The sequence below is a fragment of the Helianthus annuus genome, chromosome 15, assembly GCF_002127325.2.
Source record: "Helianthus annuus cultivar XRQ/B chromosome 15, HanXRQr2.0-SUNRISE, whole genome shotgun sequence".
NCBI classification, from domain to species: domain Eukaryota; kingdom Viridiplantae; phylum Streptophyta; class Magnoliopsida; order Asterales; family Asteraceae; genus Helianthus; species Helianthus annuus.
The window spans coordinates 106,863,492-106,881,479 of NC_035447.2; the positions used below are offsets into that span (position 1 = coordinate 106,863,492).

Consider the following 17,988-nt stretch of genomic DNA (forward strand, 5'->3'; position numbering starts at 1 on the left):
TCATGGCATAAGCCTCTCGTCTTCCTTTTGCTTGTAGCACTGTGTTCCACCATTCTAGTGCTCCTTCCTTAAACAGATTTGAGGCATACATGACTTGATCTTCGTCAGCACATTTACTTATTGCAATTACTGCTTCGGTTTTTTCTAACCATCGCAGTGTTGCAGTTGCTCCTTCGTTGCCTGCAAATTCAGCGGGTTTACAAGCAAGAAATTCTTTGAAAGTGCAACCAGGCGTTGCAGCCTTTCGTTTCTTAGGGCGCTGCGTGTGCTGAGATTCATTGTCATGATTTATACGATCATTGCCCCCGTTTATACTGTTACTGAAATTATCTTCGATGGTATGTTTACTAGGAACAATATGTTGTGGATCATTTGGATTTTTCATAGCAGCAACAAACATTGGAATTGCATTGGCTATGCCTTGGGCAACCATATTTTCAATATCTTGTTTGGTCATATATTGATCTTCTGGGTGTTGCTCCGATTGATTAACTTCATTTACTGGTTCGTTATCGTTATTTGCCATCTGATGATAAGTTATTATGAATAATTAGCAATTAACAATTTATACAAATCATTAAACAAGTTATAACACACATAAGCCCAAAATTATCGATTTCTCGATTGCATTTCATATCAGTATAGTATGCATCAATACACACCGATATTTTACAACGTTTTATTCGTTATGTTACAACTGGTTTCACTATTTACTTTTACTATTATACAAAGATAACTTTCCCATCCTCCTAGTTGTTATTCTAGAAACGTAATTCCCTCTCATCATATTTCCAGGCAATCTGTTCCCCTATTTCCCTAATTCTATTCCCTGCATCCATCAACTCTTCACCGAAATGGCGGAGTTCAGCCAAATTCTCATTGCTCATCGGTGGATTGGGTAGGGGTTCTGGGTCGAACTGTGGAAGAAATGAGTAAGCGTTATTGACAATATTTTGAAATTGCCAATCGTTGGTCCACCATTCTTCCATTTCTACAGGTTGGTTATGGATTATTGGTTCAGTGATGGTTGGTGCAAAATTCATAGGAATTGGGTTTTCGATAGGATAGGTAAAAATGCCCGGACTGGCAGGTTGCATAGTTTCACATTTTTCTAGTAAAATATCTATCTGATCCTGAAAAGTAACTCTTTTGGTTTGATTAGAACTTTCTCCAACTTCTACCTGGGTTGGGTTAGAACCTTGCCCTATTTCTATTTCTATTTCCTGAGAATACTGATCGAACTGCTCCTCCATTTGCCTAACCTCATTATTAGCTTCAGTTTCTTGTTCTTGCGGATTAGGGTTTTCCTGGATTACAATCGCTTTTCCTTTGTCTAAAGGTTTACTAGTTTTAGGGGTTTTTGTAACTGACTTTTTCTTACGTATACGGCTTCCCCATACATAATTTTTCTTTGGCCTCCTTTTTGGTTTGGTCACTGGTGGAGTAGGGAGTTTTACAGGTTGGTCCACATCAGCAAGATATCCCGTGAATTCATGAGAAACTTCTATGTTCACTGGGTACAGATTGAGGTTCTGAAAAGCTTCAGATATCTCGTTCATGCTGTGTAGCATATATGCAAAATGCATAAAATATCAAGTTAAAACTTTGGAACAAAGTTTAACAAATAATATGGAAGTTTTATTGCACACTATTTTTACAAAATACAGGAAAACACACTCAATTTTTATTTTACTAACTTTTATTTATTTACTTATTGGGAAGTACTGCTTGCAAATTTTAGGGCATCTTTAAAGATTTGCATGTTCTGCCACAGTGGCTAGCATATATAAATTTGCCCATTTTTCATCGAGTTTATCTTCCCAAGGGGATTTCTTAAGTAACTCCAAGGTTTCCTTTTTAATTTTCTTTTCTCTGATTTGCTCCTTACTTTTCTTAATAATCATACTCCTTTTTCTAGGAGAAAGCGGATTTTCATAATTCGCTTTTTGCACAAATATTCCTTCCTCAGGAATCGTAGGGAGCCTTGAAATTTTAGTTTTAGATGAACTTTCTTTCTCGTAAATTGATCTATCTAATTTAAGATAGATATCTTGCAACTTTTGTTTACCCATACTGTAACTAACAAATAATCAGTTAAAAGCACATAATCACATAATCATATAATAGTAATCAGGAAAAATTAAGTATCGGTTAAATACTTAATTAGCTTAACTCAGTGGCTCTGATACCACCTTGTTTCTGTCACGGCCCCTGACCCGGTTTAACCCGTTTCCGGAGCCGTGGGACAGAAACACCGTGATATTTGTTTAATTGAGTTATTGCAGCGGAAAATTTTGAACATCAGGATCGTTGTAAAGCTAAATTTTTCCCGATTATTTTTATTTCACAATTCGGGATAAAACCCCGAAAATTTACAATACATAAGTTTAGTGATAAATTCTTATTTTAAAACATCTTTATTCATTTTATATTGAGCCACTATTTTAAGCTTGAAATGCTCCTCAGCACTTTTCCTGATTTACAGCAGATTACCTGAAACATGTTTGAAAAAGATTTTGTCAGCGGGGAAATACTGAGTGAATCATTCATTTTACTAAAAATGACACATTTGTTATAATTTACAGTATTAAGAGTTTTTACATATGTTTATTATCAACCAATATTTCAAGAATAGGTATTTGTCACAGACCAGCTCTGTGACTGTGGTCATATCACCATTGGCTGGCCCAATGAGTGACGTATATCACTTTCTTTTAGGCTCGCCCACCTAATGTGATTAAAACAATAATAATACTGTGCACAATACCCCACATACCGGCTGTCATTTGGTGATTACATAAACTTAATCACTGTAATTATAACTTTGAAAAATGATTTGGAGTATTGTAAAACAATTGATAAAAAGAGAATGACTCACATTGCAGATTTAGTACTGACAGAATATGATTTTATCCCTGTTAACCTAATTTCACAATAATGCACACAAAACAGAGTTAGTGATCAATACAGCAGTTACGATAATTTCCCGAGATCAAATACTCGCAATGAATGACCAAGTGCAATACTTCAACTCATTTATCAAAATGACAAACGACAAAGTATAGTACTTCAACTCATTATCGAATTATCGACAACGACAAAGTACAATGCTTCAACTCATTTATCGGATTACCGACAAACGACAAAGCATAGCCCAATGTGGGCGGCACTTAGACATTCTTTGAATGTATTGATTCCGGAAACTGAATCGTAATAGCGATCGAGTAATTACCCTGTTCTGCGGCAGCGATTCGATATTAGTGTGTGTGTTGGACTGTTTCTGTGATAACTTAATCTACGTAACTCGGATTTGCGTCGTTCCAAAGACAGAATTCAAGTCCCAACCCCCTCTATTTATACCCGAAATTTGACACCGTCGCGTAGCGCGAGGGGGTACCCCTATAGGCGTCGCGCTACGCGAGTGGTCACCCTATTTTCATAGAGTAGCCCTTCGTGCATGTAGGTTTGTTGTGTCGACAGTTTTGTTAATTTCGAATTTTACACAGAGTTATGAGGATAATCGTTGGATAGGGTTTATCCCCCCCTGAGTTTTAGGGGTCCTGATCATGATTCTGATTGTTCTGGAAATTTTAGGGTTAGTGCAGAATTACTTGGGTATCTCAATTAGGGTTTTCTTAATAGCTAATTACCATTCTAATTATTAATTTTAATGAGAGTTGTTACACAACACGAAAGCAACCTGTCGATCAAGAGGGAGAAAATGAACGTCTGAATCCTGAGACGATGGAAAGGAAGTGTGCGATGCTGAAAACTGAGTCTGACAGGGACAGTGAGGATGTGGAGCTCTATCCAATCGCTGGACACATCGTCTCAAGGCGTCCCGCTGTAACTGCAGTGACGTGAGCGTGTTCTCTACAGAGTATCCGTCATAGAATGGATGATAAGGGTTGGATACAGGCATGACATGGGGTGCTGACCATAGGGATGGTTCACCCATCGGGACTGAAACCGGAAGTGTAATGTGTGGGGTAAATGAAAATTGTGAAGTGATATGGGGAAACTTGGTCACGAAAGGTGCAGAAAATGACACTGGTGGAACAAAATCTGGATAAGGGACCTACGGTAAGAACTGGCTATCCTCTGGCATGAATGGGGTGTGGCCGAAAAGCTGACTCGACGATCCCTCCCCAGGTTGGGGCGGAGGAATGTCCTGAAGGAAAGTGATAGGAAGGTCGGTACGATGGGTATCGGATGTGGATGGAGGAAACAAGGGAGCATCGAGTGGTACAGCGATGGGTGTGGGAGGGGGAGTGACTGGGACTACGTACGGAGGGTAGTCATCCTCCTCAATCCACCCATTGCTGGAGTTAGCGTACCTCGGGTCAATATGGGTAGCAAACGGTGCCAGATCATCAAAAATCGCCATGGGATCGGGTATGGGTGCTACATCTGGTATCTCAACGGCTGGTGGTGCAACAACAGGTGTATCAGTGACAGTAATAGGGTCAATGGCAAGAACGGGCTCGGAAATGACTAGAGCGGGCTGATAATCAGCAAGCATGGCAGGAATCGGATCATCTGGATAAACAGGAGCCTCAGCAGGCTGCTCCAACTCCATCTCCTCATCAGCGTCCATGCGAGGAATGTAACCGAGTCCCAACGGTGGAATATGAGAAGCTATCGACTCAAAGGAACCCGAAGCGGATGAATCAGACTGAACCTCCATATCAGGAAGCTCGACCATGGGAACAATAGGATCAACGACTGGGATATCAACAAGTGGAACACCGTCCTCCACCGGGGCCCCACCATCCTGGTCTCCCTCCGGAGGACCCTCGATGAGTAGGTCGATGTCATCATCGGGTAACGCGTCGATAGGTTGTTCCTCAAAGGGAACTGCAGCGAAGGGGGGAGGGGCAGGGATTGGAACAAGGGGTAGGTCCTCTCCTGGTGGGTCGTCAGCTAAGGGTACATCATCTCCGAAGAGCGGTAGGGCAAAAGGCTGAAAGTCGTCTTCATCGGTGCTCGTGGTGTCTGAGGTGTAAACTCCCAAATCGATAGCCATCTCGTCATCAGAGGTAAGAGCCCTCGGGTCACTCGCGTCGGATACTCCACTACGAGATGATGCCATGGTGTCTGTAACACAACCACAACATATGCACACAAATAAGGTAAACATGTAAACAAATAACAATGAAATCATGTATGCATCTTAGTCTTCCCAGACTATCCCACCCAATCTCTAAGACTGAATTCCCTAGTCTCTCAGACTAACTCCCTGGCCTCTAAGACCAACCTCCCAGTCTCTAAGACTAATTCCCTGGCCTCTAAGGCTAAACATCCCCAATCTCTAAGATTGAACCCCTCAGTCTCTAAGACTGATACGAAAATTTTGAAAAGTGTATTTGTGACCTTTTATTTGTAAAAATGTTGGTGCCCTGGATCTGGACTTTTAGTGTATGCAAATGTAAAAACGTTTGAAAACATTTTCGTGAGAGCCCTAGTGATCATAGTCTAGACTCGAGAAGGAATCCTAGTTCGCTATGATCGAGGCTCTGATACCAAGCTGTCACACCCTGGCTTTTGCGGAAGCGTGGGTTTATTTGGTGTGACTTCTTAATACCATAGCAACAATCACAACATGCTATATGATAAAAACGTATGATGTTCATCCATTAAAATAGTTAAAAATGCATAACATATTGTCTAAAAACATCAACCATAATATGCGTTACAAAACATGACTTGTTTAAAATGAGTTCATAAGACTCGACGAAAAGCTACCAACGACTCAAGGATTGAGACATGCAACTCGTCCAGGAAAGAGTTACACTTCCCAAACCTACGACTCCGGATGACATCCTTATTTAGTACGCAGCTAATCATGCATCACTTGCCAGATCCAAATTAATTCCCTGAAATACATGTAGTTTAAAAAGTCAACAAAAAGTTGAGCGAGTTCATGTGTAAGTCTGTGTGTATAAACCATTTTAATATGTCTGTAAATAAAATAGTCCTTGGTATGTAGCAATAAGGAAAAACTGATCACCATTGGGTTGCAAATCAAATAGTATATGTGAATGATGCAGGAAGACTCAAACCTAGCAAATTTGTCTCCGGTATGAAGACATAGTCACCACTATGGACCTAAATGATGATGTCACTATTTGTCCGAGTACGTATGAGCGAACCTATTAAAAATTAGCTTTCTAGGTCGATTTTAGTTCTGAAAACTTCAAGGGTTTGTTAATTCATGATTCCGAGTGCACTGTGTGATTTTGAGCTTGTTTTACCGTGAAAATTTTTGAAAAAGTGAAGAAAGTGTAGAAAATCAGAAGAAATGCAGCTAAAATGGCAAGAACTCCTCCTCCTGAGCTCTGATACCAATTGTAGGATCGTTCTCGGCCCTATTTGAGTCGATCAGAGAAGTTTTTATCCAAATCAAGAGGCGGAAACTAATGATTTGGTGCTATTCAAGCTGTATTCACTTTAAACTTGCTGTATTATTGATATTGAACGCGATTACAAGGTTTGACAGCACTTCAGCAGCATGCCGGAACAAAAACACCTTCAACTATGTGTTTTCACTAACTGGTTCGCTCTTAGACAACAACCCTATATATAGGCAATGTGGTCCGCTTATATGAACATGCTCATATAAGCGGATCTACAACGTACATACGAGCGGACCAACAACTTACCCTATGAGCGAACCTGATTACTACTTGACACATAAGCGGACCTAGTTAGAACCACATAAGCGGACCTATTCCAAACAAGCTATTCTAGGTTTCCGTGCCAAGTCTAATCCTCTTCATCTCTAAGACTCGATGTAAGACGTAGTCGACAGACGTAAGTGCACCAACAGACTCCCCCTCGGATGTTGACGGAGTCTTCATAGAGACTTTGCACAAGTCAATCTACAATCTTCATCAGTCGACAATCTGCCTCTGAAATATCTGTCGCTTCAAGAATCCTCATTCTCTATCTTCATCATCAACAAACTCTTCTCTCTTGAATGTTGACACGGTGTCTTCAGACTCTCCCTCTCATACAGCTGGGATCTTAGTCTGGAATTCACATCTTCATTCTTCAAATCAAGATCATTAACAGGCTCCCATCAAGTTCCAGATCAATACCTGACTCCATTCTCTCTCAGGATCAAGATCTGACACAAATCCTGCACAATCTCTACCCAACTATAAGTTTCTTCAAAGATTAAAACTTTTCAACAATTCAGAAACTATGTTGATAAGCTATAATAATGATTTTGCATTCAGAATCAATTACTAGCTTTTTCAAACAAATTTACCAGGTTCATATACACTCTCCCAAACCAGTTCTTCAAGTTTAGCACTTTGAATTTTGAAGATCAGCATCTCAACACCAGTTGTCGAAAATCTTTTTAATTTTTCAAAATTTATGCTAAAACACACCAAAAATCTTTTTGAAATTTTCTGAATGAAAGTAAAAAAAATGCAGAAAAACAAATATTTACAAACAATATTTTTGTGAGTTTGAAAATTTTTGAAAAAGTGAAGAAAGTGTAGAAAATCAGAAGAAATGCAGCTAAAATGGCAAGAACTCCTCCTCCTCCTGAGCTCTGATACCAATTGTAGGATCGTTCTCGGCCCTATTTGAGTCGATCAGAGAAGTTTTTATCCAAATCAAGAGGCGGAAACTAATGATTTGGTGCTATTCAAGCTGTATTCACTTTAAACTTGTTGTATTATTGATATTGAACGCGATTACAAGGTTTGACAGCACTTCAGCAGCATGCCGGAACAAAAACACCTTCAACTATGTGTTTTCACTAACTGGTTCGCTCTTAGACAACAACCCTATATATAGGCAATGTGGTCCGCTTATATGAACATGCTCATATAAGCGGATCTACAACGTACATACGAGCGGACCAACAACTTACCCTATGAGCGAACCTGATTACTACTTGACACATAAGCGGACCTAGTTAGAACCACATAAGTGGGCCTATTCCAAACAAGCTATTCTAGGTTTCCGTGCCAAGTCTAATCCTCTTCATCTCTAAGACTCGATGTAAGACGTAGTCGACAGACGTAAGTGCACCAACAATTTGTTTCTTTGTTGGCTAAAATTTGGACATTCTAAAACATTTTTGGGGATAATTATGTGTAAGTTAGTTAAACTTGATTCATCGTTTGGTGGTGTAGTAGACTTCTTGTGTTTTGATTTATCATTTGATGGTTGTATTTATCTAGTTATATCCAATGTTTAAGGATAACAATATTTTTATTATTTTATTTGCAAGTTAAATGTTCATTTGCGTTCATTTTTATTTGCTTGTGTTCGTTTGTGTTCGAGACCAGCGTTCACGAACTGTTCGTGAACAACTGAATTTCCTTAACGAACGAACACGAACATAAATTTATGTTCGGTATGCGTTCGTGAACAGTTCGTGAACATGCTAATTTCCTTAACGAACGAACACGAACATGGCCTTGTTCGTGTTCGTTCGGTTCGTTTACAGCCCTATTGATTATTGTTCCTTTTCCAGTGGCGGACCCATAAATTATTTGTTAGGGGTGCGAATGAGTGGTTCAGGCATATTTTCAAGGGGTGCGGTCGGGTTTTTTCCTAAAAAATACACTAGTTTTTCTTCAAAGGGTGCGCCCTCCCACTCACGCAGACACTTAGGTCCGCCCCCGCCTTTTCTATTGTTGGGTCCGGTTATATATATATTAAACTGCTCACAGAGGTCAGATCGAAACGAAATGAAAGCTGGTAAAGTGAGCAAAATATGACAATGAGATAGTAGTTGTATTCAGGCACCTAAGGTTTAATTTACTTAATATGTTGACTTTCCACAAAGAAACAAATAATATAGCCCAACTAAAAAGTAAATGTTTTTTCTAATTATAGAGTAACGTACAATTTCCGTCTTTGTATTTTACACATATTCTCACATACAGACTCTATTTGAAAAAAGATGGTCATTTCCGATTTTTGTGGTTGTCAATTGAAATCAATAATGTCCTTCTATGAAACGTCCGTTAAATGACCGTCCGTTAAATGACCATAATACCCTTAAAGGACTGAAATCACAAGAGAAAAAGTTCTCCTCTTTATAGTCTCTGCAACACACAACCCATCACCATCCCTGTTCTCTTTGTCATCTTCCCCTAACCCTAAAATGGTAGAATACTCATCACACACAATAAATAATTTGAGAAGTTTATATGAGTTTATATATCTTGCAGTTTTTAAGTAACATCTTTATCTTCTGCAGTGGGATACTACTGGTCGGAAGCGGTTTTGAACTATCACAAGCAGTTACTAGAGAGGAGCACATGGAATAATTGTAAGAATATACAATATTACTTTGTCCGTTTTAGTATAAACTTAAAAAGAAAATTTATTTGCATCACACATTTAAAAATTATATACAACGTGCTAATCACCGAAAAACTACTAATTTATTTTTGTTATAATTTCTTTATATTACAAAACTCAATTGTCATAAATTATATAACCTACATTCATGGAATAATGGTTATATGTACCAGCATTTATCCATATGATTACTACTAGGTAGATGCTTGATGTGTTATAAAGTGAACCCTATTTAATTGCATTTATTTTCTATGCCAAAGACATTCATACTGAAAGTTGTGTGCAGACAGCAGACCCCATGTGATATACAATTGAAATTTTATGTCCCAATTTAAAAGGTAACTTAACAATTTTTTTAGACAAAATTGCAGAAAACAACCTTTATGTTTGCCTCAAACTACACTTTATACCTTTCACTATAAAATCGGCAAAAACCAACCTTTATGTTCATGTTTTATTACACCCTATAACCTATAGCACTAAGGGGACTAGGGGTGGAATCACTAGTGATGGATTCCATCACTCCCACTATCCAATCAAGTAATGCCATGTCATCAATCCAATTTCCATCACTAGTGATAGAAATGTAGGAGGGGTGGAATCACTAGTGATGGAATTCTATCACTCCCTCCCAATTTTTTAATTTTTTATTTTAAATTACAAATTAACAATAAAACACTAAAATTAAAAATTTCATTAATTTTAAAACATACTACTTCAATTTCACATACTAGAAACATACAATTTGTAAAAAAAAAAAAAAACCTACTCCTCGTCCGAATCCGGAAACTCCAAACCTAGAGAACCTACTAGTTCGATTAAATCGTATCTCAACCGAAAGTGAGTTTCTTCGTTACGCAATTGTAAATTGATATCTTGTGGAACTTGAACTTGTGTAGGAGGATCCGGTACCCAATCCGGGGATATTGCACGTCCGTCGTGTTTGATCAACATATTGTGCAATATGATACACGCATACACTATGCTATGTATTGCTTTCTTGGTCATCGAACGAACCGGTCGGTGTAGTATACCCCATCTACCCTTTAAAACACCAAACGCCCTCTCAACATCTTTTCTTGCCGATTCTTGCAATTTTTTGAACGCCTTTTCTTTAGCCTCGACGGGAAATGAGGGAGCTTTCACAAAAACAGACCAAGACGGGTAGATACCATCCACAAGATAAAAGCCTCGTCTGTAATGTCGACCGTTAACATAGAAAGGAGAGGAAGGTGCGGTACCATCCGTTACGCTTTGGAACAACGGCGACGTGTGCAACACATTGATGTCGTTGTTTGAACCTGGGACACCGAAATACGAATGCCAAATCCATAAATCATTCGACGCCACCGCTTCTAGTATGATGGTTGGTCTTTTGATGTCTCCCCTCACATACGCCCCTCGCAACTCTCTTGGACAATTTTTCCACTCGATATGTGTACAATCGATGCTACCGAGCATCCCGGGAAAATGCCATCTAGCCTCGTGTGCGGCATAAATACGTGAGATGTCGTGGCTCGTCGGTTTACGTAAAAACTCGTTAGAATACAACTTAATGACCGCATTGCAAAAAAATTGCAAACATTCACGTGAAGTTCTTTCAGACATAGCTAGGTATTCATCATATTGATCGGGTGGGTTACCTGTCGCTAGTTGGCGAATGGCGGACGTGCATTTTTGAATCGGCGTGAAACTTGGTTTGCCCCTCGCATCGTAACCTTCTTGAAACCATCCCTCGCTTGCCTCGATGTCTCCAACAATCTTTAAAAATAATTCTTTGGGTAAACGAAAACGATCTCTAAACGTTTCGGCATTGTATAGCGGGCTTTCCACAAAATAATCGTTCATCAAAACTTCGTTGGCACGTATACGATCACAGCCGACCATCTTCTTCTTTGGGCGGGACGACTCGGCATCAAGCTCGTTATACACCGACACAAAATAGTTTAGCGTGTCGTTGTCGGAAGACGACTCGGTATCGGTATCGCTAGACATCGGAAACGTCGAATCCGTAGGGAATTCCATTTGAGAAAGATATAAAAATTGTGTGAAATGGGTTTAAATTGGTTAAAAGATAGAGTTTGGTGTGTGAAAAAATGGTTAAAATGTGGATATATATATAAATAAAATGGATTATTTTTTTTTTATTAAAGTTACCGTTTTAAAACGGTCAAATTGTGCAACGGTCGAATTTCTTTAGTTTTCAACGCGTTATGTGCACCACGCGTTGATTATATCACGCGTTATATATTGAGCGGCGGCGGTGTGCCGTGTTTGTTTAACGCGTTATGGCAAGCCATAACGCACCCGCCCCGTCTCCTCTAACAACATCAAAAAATTCAGTTAAACGGACTCACATGCCTTGCACGTGAGGGCATTTAAGTCTTTTAATATATCCCCCCTCTCTCTCCTCTTATCTCTTTCACTATCTCAAATTAAAATGCAAACCAACCTACAAAACATCAAGACTCACCCTCATGCTAATTCCATAAAATTCCCACAAACAAATTAAACATAAAATAAAAAAAAAAAAACTTCAACAAACAACAATCAAATTTGCATGAATCTTGACATCAACAAACGACACTGTTTCCCTTCTCCGGTAATCATGTCGAAGGTCCGGCATAAGAGCGTTGTAAACCCAAACAACACACCATCAGCGGCCACAACTCAGCCGGAGCAGAACCACGACGTCTATCGGCAGGGACAATTGTTCAAGTTAAAGGTAGTTTGCTAGTATAAAACTCAAGCTGAATATATTCGATTGGCTTTCCTTTTTTTCACTCAAGTAAATTGGTTTCTATCCTTAGTTTGTTACATAAAAATAGATTTTTTTTAACTGAGAAACTAAATCAATTATTAAACTACCAAGCCTAGGTACATGTTCTGGAAGAAAAATTACAACTTGTGACCAAAATCAGTCAACACTCAATCGCGAGAACATGATTTAAGAATTCATTTTGGAATCTTATTCTCCTATATATTAAAAAACCATAGATTTGAATTCTGAACAGTGTTTTGATAATAATATATAGAGTAAATTACGTTTTTAACCCATATGGTTATATCACTTTTACTATATTAGCCCAAAATAAGATTATTTTACATATCTGCCTCCATGGTCTCTATAACTAACCATTTTGGCTCCTAAGTCTAGAGATCATGGGGGCCAAAATGGTTAGTTATAGAGACCATGGGGGCTAAAATGGTTAGACTTAGGGGCCAAAATGGTTAGTTATAGAGACCATAGGGCAGATATGATAAAAAAAATCTTATTTTGGGCTAATATAGTAAAAGTGATATAACGATAGGGGCCAAAGACGTAATTTACTCTAATCTATAATATATTAAAAAGGAGAAGTGATGTACAAGATGGTAATTTTGCCACGCGTATCAATTTTAAAGCATCATGTACAAGAAAGTAGAAGCTATTTTAGAGGGGTAAATAAGGAAATGGTTCAAAAATTTTAAGACGCTTTGGGGGCAATACAGGGATTTCACCCTACTCTATCTCATCACTGCGCATTAAGGATGGACTTTGAATATGCGACCTTTCGGTAGTCGGCCGTTCCCATCTCCTGATTTTCGAGTCTTAAAAGCTTACATCAATATATATAATAATTTTTATTATCTTCTTTACTTTTTAACTTATATAAGCTTGTGTCAACCGGTATTGGTATCGAAAATACCAGTACGGTTATCGGTACATGAAGGTAAAAACCGACACCAGCCTAGTACAGAAAACACCAAAAGTTGGTATCAAATTGATTTTGAAAATCTTTTAGTTCGGGAAATTATGTACTGCTACCCGGTACCATTTGCTCATCCCTGATCACGGGTGTCGTACAAACAACAACGGTATTGTGCAACTTTTTTTTTTTGTTGATTTTCTTCAACTTTTAATGATTTTCTTTTTTTAGTTTCAGGGGTAGGGATGGGCTCGGTGCCAACCAATACCGAATTGGTACTAGTACCGAAAATACCAGTTACGGTACCGGTATATGAAGGTAAAAAACGGTAGCGAACCGGTACCGGGAACGCCAAAAGTCGTACCGAATTGGTACTTAAGATCTTTCGGTTCGGGAAATTCGGTACCGGTACCCAATATCATTTGCTCATCTCTGACCACAGGTTTCATACGAACAATATTATTACCATATAACTCTTTTTGTTGATTTTCTTTTGGTTATCTTTTAGTGTTTTTTCTATATTTTCTTTTTATTCTTGTCAGCGGTTTCCGTACGCAATGCGCTCGTAGTGATTTCAAAATACATGCAAACACAGATTAAACAACAAAAGACGTTCGCCGCAACGCGGCAATAGTAAAATACTAGTTAGTTTTCAATAAGAATTGACTAATATATTTAATGTATTATTATCGGGTCTAGCGGTTACAAAACGATGACCTATTGAATTTATAAAGTCAGCTAAACTCAATACATATAATATCAGAGACCTGAGTGCCGCATTGGACCTTGAGACATGATTCCGGCGTTATCCTTCCATCACGTCCGTACAACAACTGCTTAATGCCTTCAATTTCGTTCTCATTGTAAACATATATCTTGAGATCGATATCGGAGCCTAACCACAACAGCGCCACCGTATATAACCGCCATCGTCACCGGAGAAGCGAACGCGTCAGATTGGAATTCGTTGGAGTAGAAGGTGGGAATGATTGGTCCAACAGTCTGATGGTGAAGAAAGTGAGTTAAAGGGATATATTAAAAGACTTAAATGCCCTCACCTGCAAGGCATGTGAGTCCATTTAACTGAATTTTTTGACGTGGTTAGTGCTAAAGGTTATAGGGTGTAATAAAACATGAACATAAAGGTTGGTTTTTGCCGATTTCATAGTGAAAGGTATAAAGTGCAGTTTGAGGTAAACATAAAGGTTGTTTTCTGCAATTTCGTCTTTTTTTATTGGCAAACAAACTTCTTTTTATTCCACCAAATATTTACAATAGCTGCAAATAGCAAGAACTGTCACAGACCATGTTAAATCACCCAGTTACATCATCATAATTCAAAAAGTATTAGGGTGTCCGGTGTGGTGCGGCAAAGGGTGTCAGCAAAGGCTTTTGCCGCGCGGCAACACCGCCACCGAGCCCTTTGCCACTCGGTTTCGTTGATCAATCGGTGTAGGCTTGCCGCTCGGGAATCATGAGAGAGATGGGGTAGTGTGAGAGAAAGAGGGTAGTGTGGGGTGGGGTCCATTCCAATCTCAACCAATCACACCTTTTTCCTTTTTTTAATAGTTTACCACTTCACCAAGTGTCTAACCATTGCCAATACTTTTGAGCATAGTTTACCACTTTGACATGGCACACTCTCATTGGTTGATTTTTTAGTTTGCCACTCTCAAGTGTTTAACCACTCCTTACACCCTTACATTACATTCATATTCCTAAAAAGCTGACATTTATGGGCTTCTTTTAACTTGTGTTTATTATTCGTCTTTTCTTACTCCAGGAGTTGGAGGTGGGTATTTTCAGTTATTTTTAAGTAATCATTTCGAAAAAACAACGAATTTAGTCATTTAGAAAAATATCTGTATCGGATAGACGGATAGTTTACTCTCATTCTCGTGTCAAATTGTGTATGAAGTGACTGAGATGGAGAGCTTTAACAATGCGAAGCAATGGCTAAGTGAAATCGACAGATATGCAAGCTTCTTGTTGGAGAATATGGAAGGAGTGAATGGTTCAATTGGGGTTTTGAAGAGGATGAAATCTGCCATTAGGGGTTATACACAATGAAATGACCAATCTGCCTTTCAAACTATAAGTAAAAAGACATCCCTGACCGGGTCAGTTAACAGTCGACTAACAGCAAATGCTCTGATGGACTTGATTGATTGCAACTGACAACCACAGGGACCTGGAATGACTGTTTTTTTTTTTTTCAAATAAGATCTCTATGTAAGAATGGATGTAAACCACAGGGACGGAAATTGTACATTACTCTTAATTATATCTTTTGATTGGAATAAATTTTAATTTTGTTGAACTAAATTACTTGCACAATTTTAATATCGTAATCAGGTTAAACAATTTGTTTAATTTATAAGCAATTCAAGTGCACCGCCTTCCCCACCATCAACCACCACGGAATCACATAGTCAATTTAAAACTGAAAAAGTTAAATCCATGAGACCATGAAATTCCCTCTTACAAAACAATATGAATTATGTCAAAGTTCATACATTTGAAACAAAAAAAATTCAAAATGAGCAAACTTGAATAATAATTTTTAATCACTGGTCAGAACCGACAACACAGAAAAATTGGGAAGAATTACCAAATTCAAAAGTAGTTCACCTTTTAAACCGCACGAATCATTCATCATGAATTTAATAAAACAAACAGCATTTTCAAAATTTGAGGAGATTCGATCAACGCCACCAGTCACCGTCCGTTATCTTAGCCATGAGATTGCTTGTGGGTTTTTGTTGGGTGAATGGTTTCTTCATCATCGATATCTAATAGACGTTTCTCTTGATGAGATTCGATGTTCTTGATCCTGCAATTACTCAAGAACCCTAATCAAGAATCCTAATAAAGATTTCTTGCAATCTTCTTGAATCAAATCCGAAGAAATGCTCACCGGCTCATTAAACCGCTCTGGGTCTAGTACTTGTGGGTCTGTCAGTCACCAATCGGTGTGTGTATACGTCGTCAAAACTGCCTTTAAATCTTCCGTTGTGCTACAACAAATCAGCTGGAAAGGTTCCGTGCTATGCCTATCGAAATTCCAATAGGTTTTGCCTTGTTCCTAATGGGAGCAATTGGCAATGACAGTTGGAAAAACAACTTTGGTGTTGTGAAGATACATACATAAAGAAAAAATCAATTACACATTTAATAGAGGCGAAAGAAAGATGAGAGGGAGACGGAGGTGGTTGTGGCTGTGGTGGTGACGGTGATGGTGATGGTGGTGGTGGTGTTGATGGTGGTGAGAGAAAGAAAGATGAGAGGGAGAGATGAAGGTGAGAATTTAGAGAGAGAAAGAGATAAGATTAAAGAAAGAGATAAGAGAGACAGAAATTTTTGGTTTTATTTTTTTTTATTATAATGGTATTTTGGTCATTTAACAATACTTAACCAAAAAATTCTAACAATGTTAGAAATTTGGACTCAAATGGTTAAAAAAATGCTTATATGGACTCAGGTCGTTAAACTTTTTGCTTTTGGACTCAAGTGGTTGAAACCCATAAAACACAGGGACTCAAAAAGTAATTTACCCTAATATCTTTATAGGGATAAACCCTAACTTGCTGAAAATATAACTTCTTTTATTTAGGTAACTAATAGTCACTCTATTTAAGACTTCAGTGCTCCATAGTTGGCTTCTAATAGCTTTACATCAAGTTACCTGAAACGCGTTTTAAAATATTTTATCAGCAAGAAATACTGTCGAGTACATTCCATTTTGTAAAAAAAAAAATATAATGTTATACTATACAGCATCAAGAGTTTTTACATTTGTTTATATCTACCAATTTCTCAAACAGTATTGCTATTGGGGCACAATTTCCCCAGTGCTTGTGGTCATGCTACCATTGGCTAACTCTTTGTCCAAAGGTAACGAGTGTCAAGTAATGTATACAAAACCCCACATACCGATAGTAATTGTAGAATACAAAAACTTAATTATTGTAATTATAACTGATAAACATTTAGGGTTTTGTAAAGCATATTAAATATAAATGTATCACAAAAATGTGATAAAAAAGAAGAATGACTCACAAACTCTGAGAAAAAAAAAAAAAGAGAATGACTCACATTGTAAAGTTAGGTTTTTCTACAGGCTTTCTGGTAATATTTTCTGATTATTTTCTTGAGTTCCTATTAAAAATATACAATGTACGTGTGTTAGTATAATAACCCAATTCAACTTTATCAACACGTCACGAGACAGAACCCCAACTTAGTTTACAAAGCATAGCCTTTATCAGGCAGCGTTTTGGCATCAGTTGTTGGGTTCCAGATCAATCGGACAGAGTATCAAATCAGTGATCAGGGGTTAAAACACTTACAATAGGGCAGAGCTTCGTGATTTTAGGGGTATATTATCGAGCTTAATATTGAGAGAGAAAAGAAATTGTGAGTGAGTTCGAAAGTGCAGATGAACGCTCAATTTATAGGTGCTTCCGGATCCCGTCACGCCCTGCGACACACACGGGCAAAGCCCGTCGTGGCCCGCTAGCGCCCCCTAGCTACGACTAGGGTTGACTGGTCATCATGTAGACTTGACACATGTCACAAAAGGTGTCCAACAAGTCATGGGGCCGTCGCGCCCTGCAACTGGGTCAAGGAAGTCTGTCGCGGGTCGCGACAGACGTGTGAACTTTATTTTTTTCAATTTTTTTTATAAAAATAACAATACGTGGGTTTGGTTTTTCGTTTACGGAGCGTATTAGAGCATTTTTAGGGTTGTTATAATCCCCTCTTGTACCACCATTTATCAGGCATTATTTTTTTTGTCATCATGCCAAAATGACATGTCCATGGTATTATAGCCTAGTAATATTTTAACATTAGGCCATAAATTCGATTGCCACAAAAGAATTTTTTCAGTATTGTTGATCGGGTGACTCCACTCATAACACCATGATTTTAGTTTTTAACTTTCAACTCATCACCAAATATACAC

At 38.3% G+C, this 17,988-nt stretch overlaps 1 long non-coding RNA gene across 1 annotated transcript; it reads left to right on the forward strand.

Annotated features, from left to right (window-relative positions):
* The first annotated feature begins 9,072 nt into the window (after window positions 1–9,072).
* On the forward strand, window positions 9,073–15,275 carry LOC110909995. Its single transcript, XR_002575751.2, has 3 exons — window positions 9,073–9,136; window positions 9,230–9,301; window positions 14,941–15,275. It is a non-coding gene; the product is annotated as an uncharacterized LOC110909995 (long non-coding RNA).
* Window positions 15,276–17,988: the final 2,713 nt, after the last annotated feature.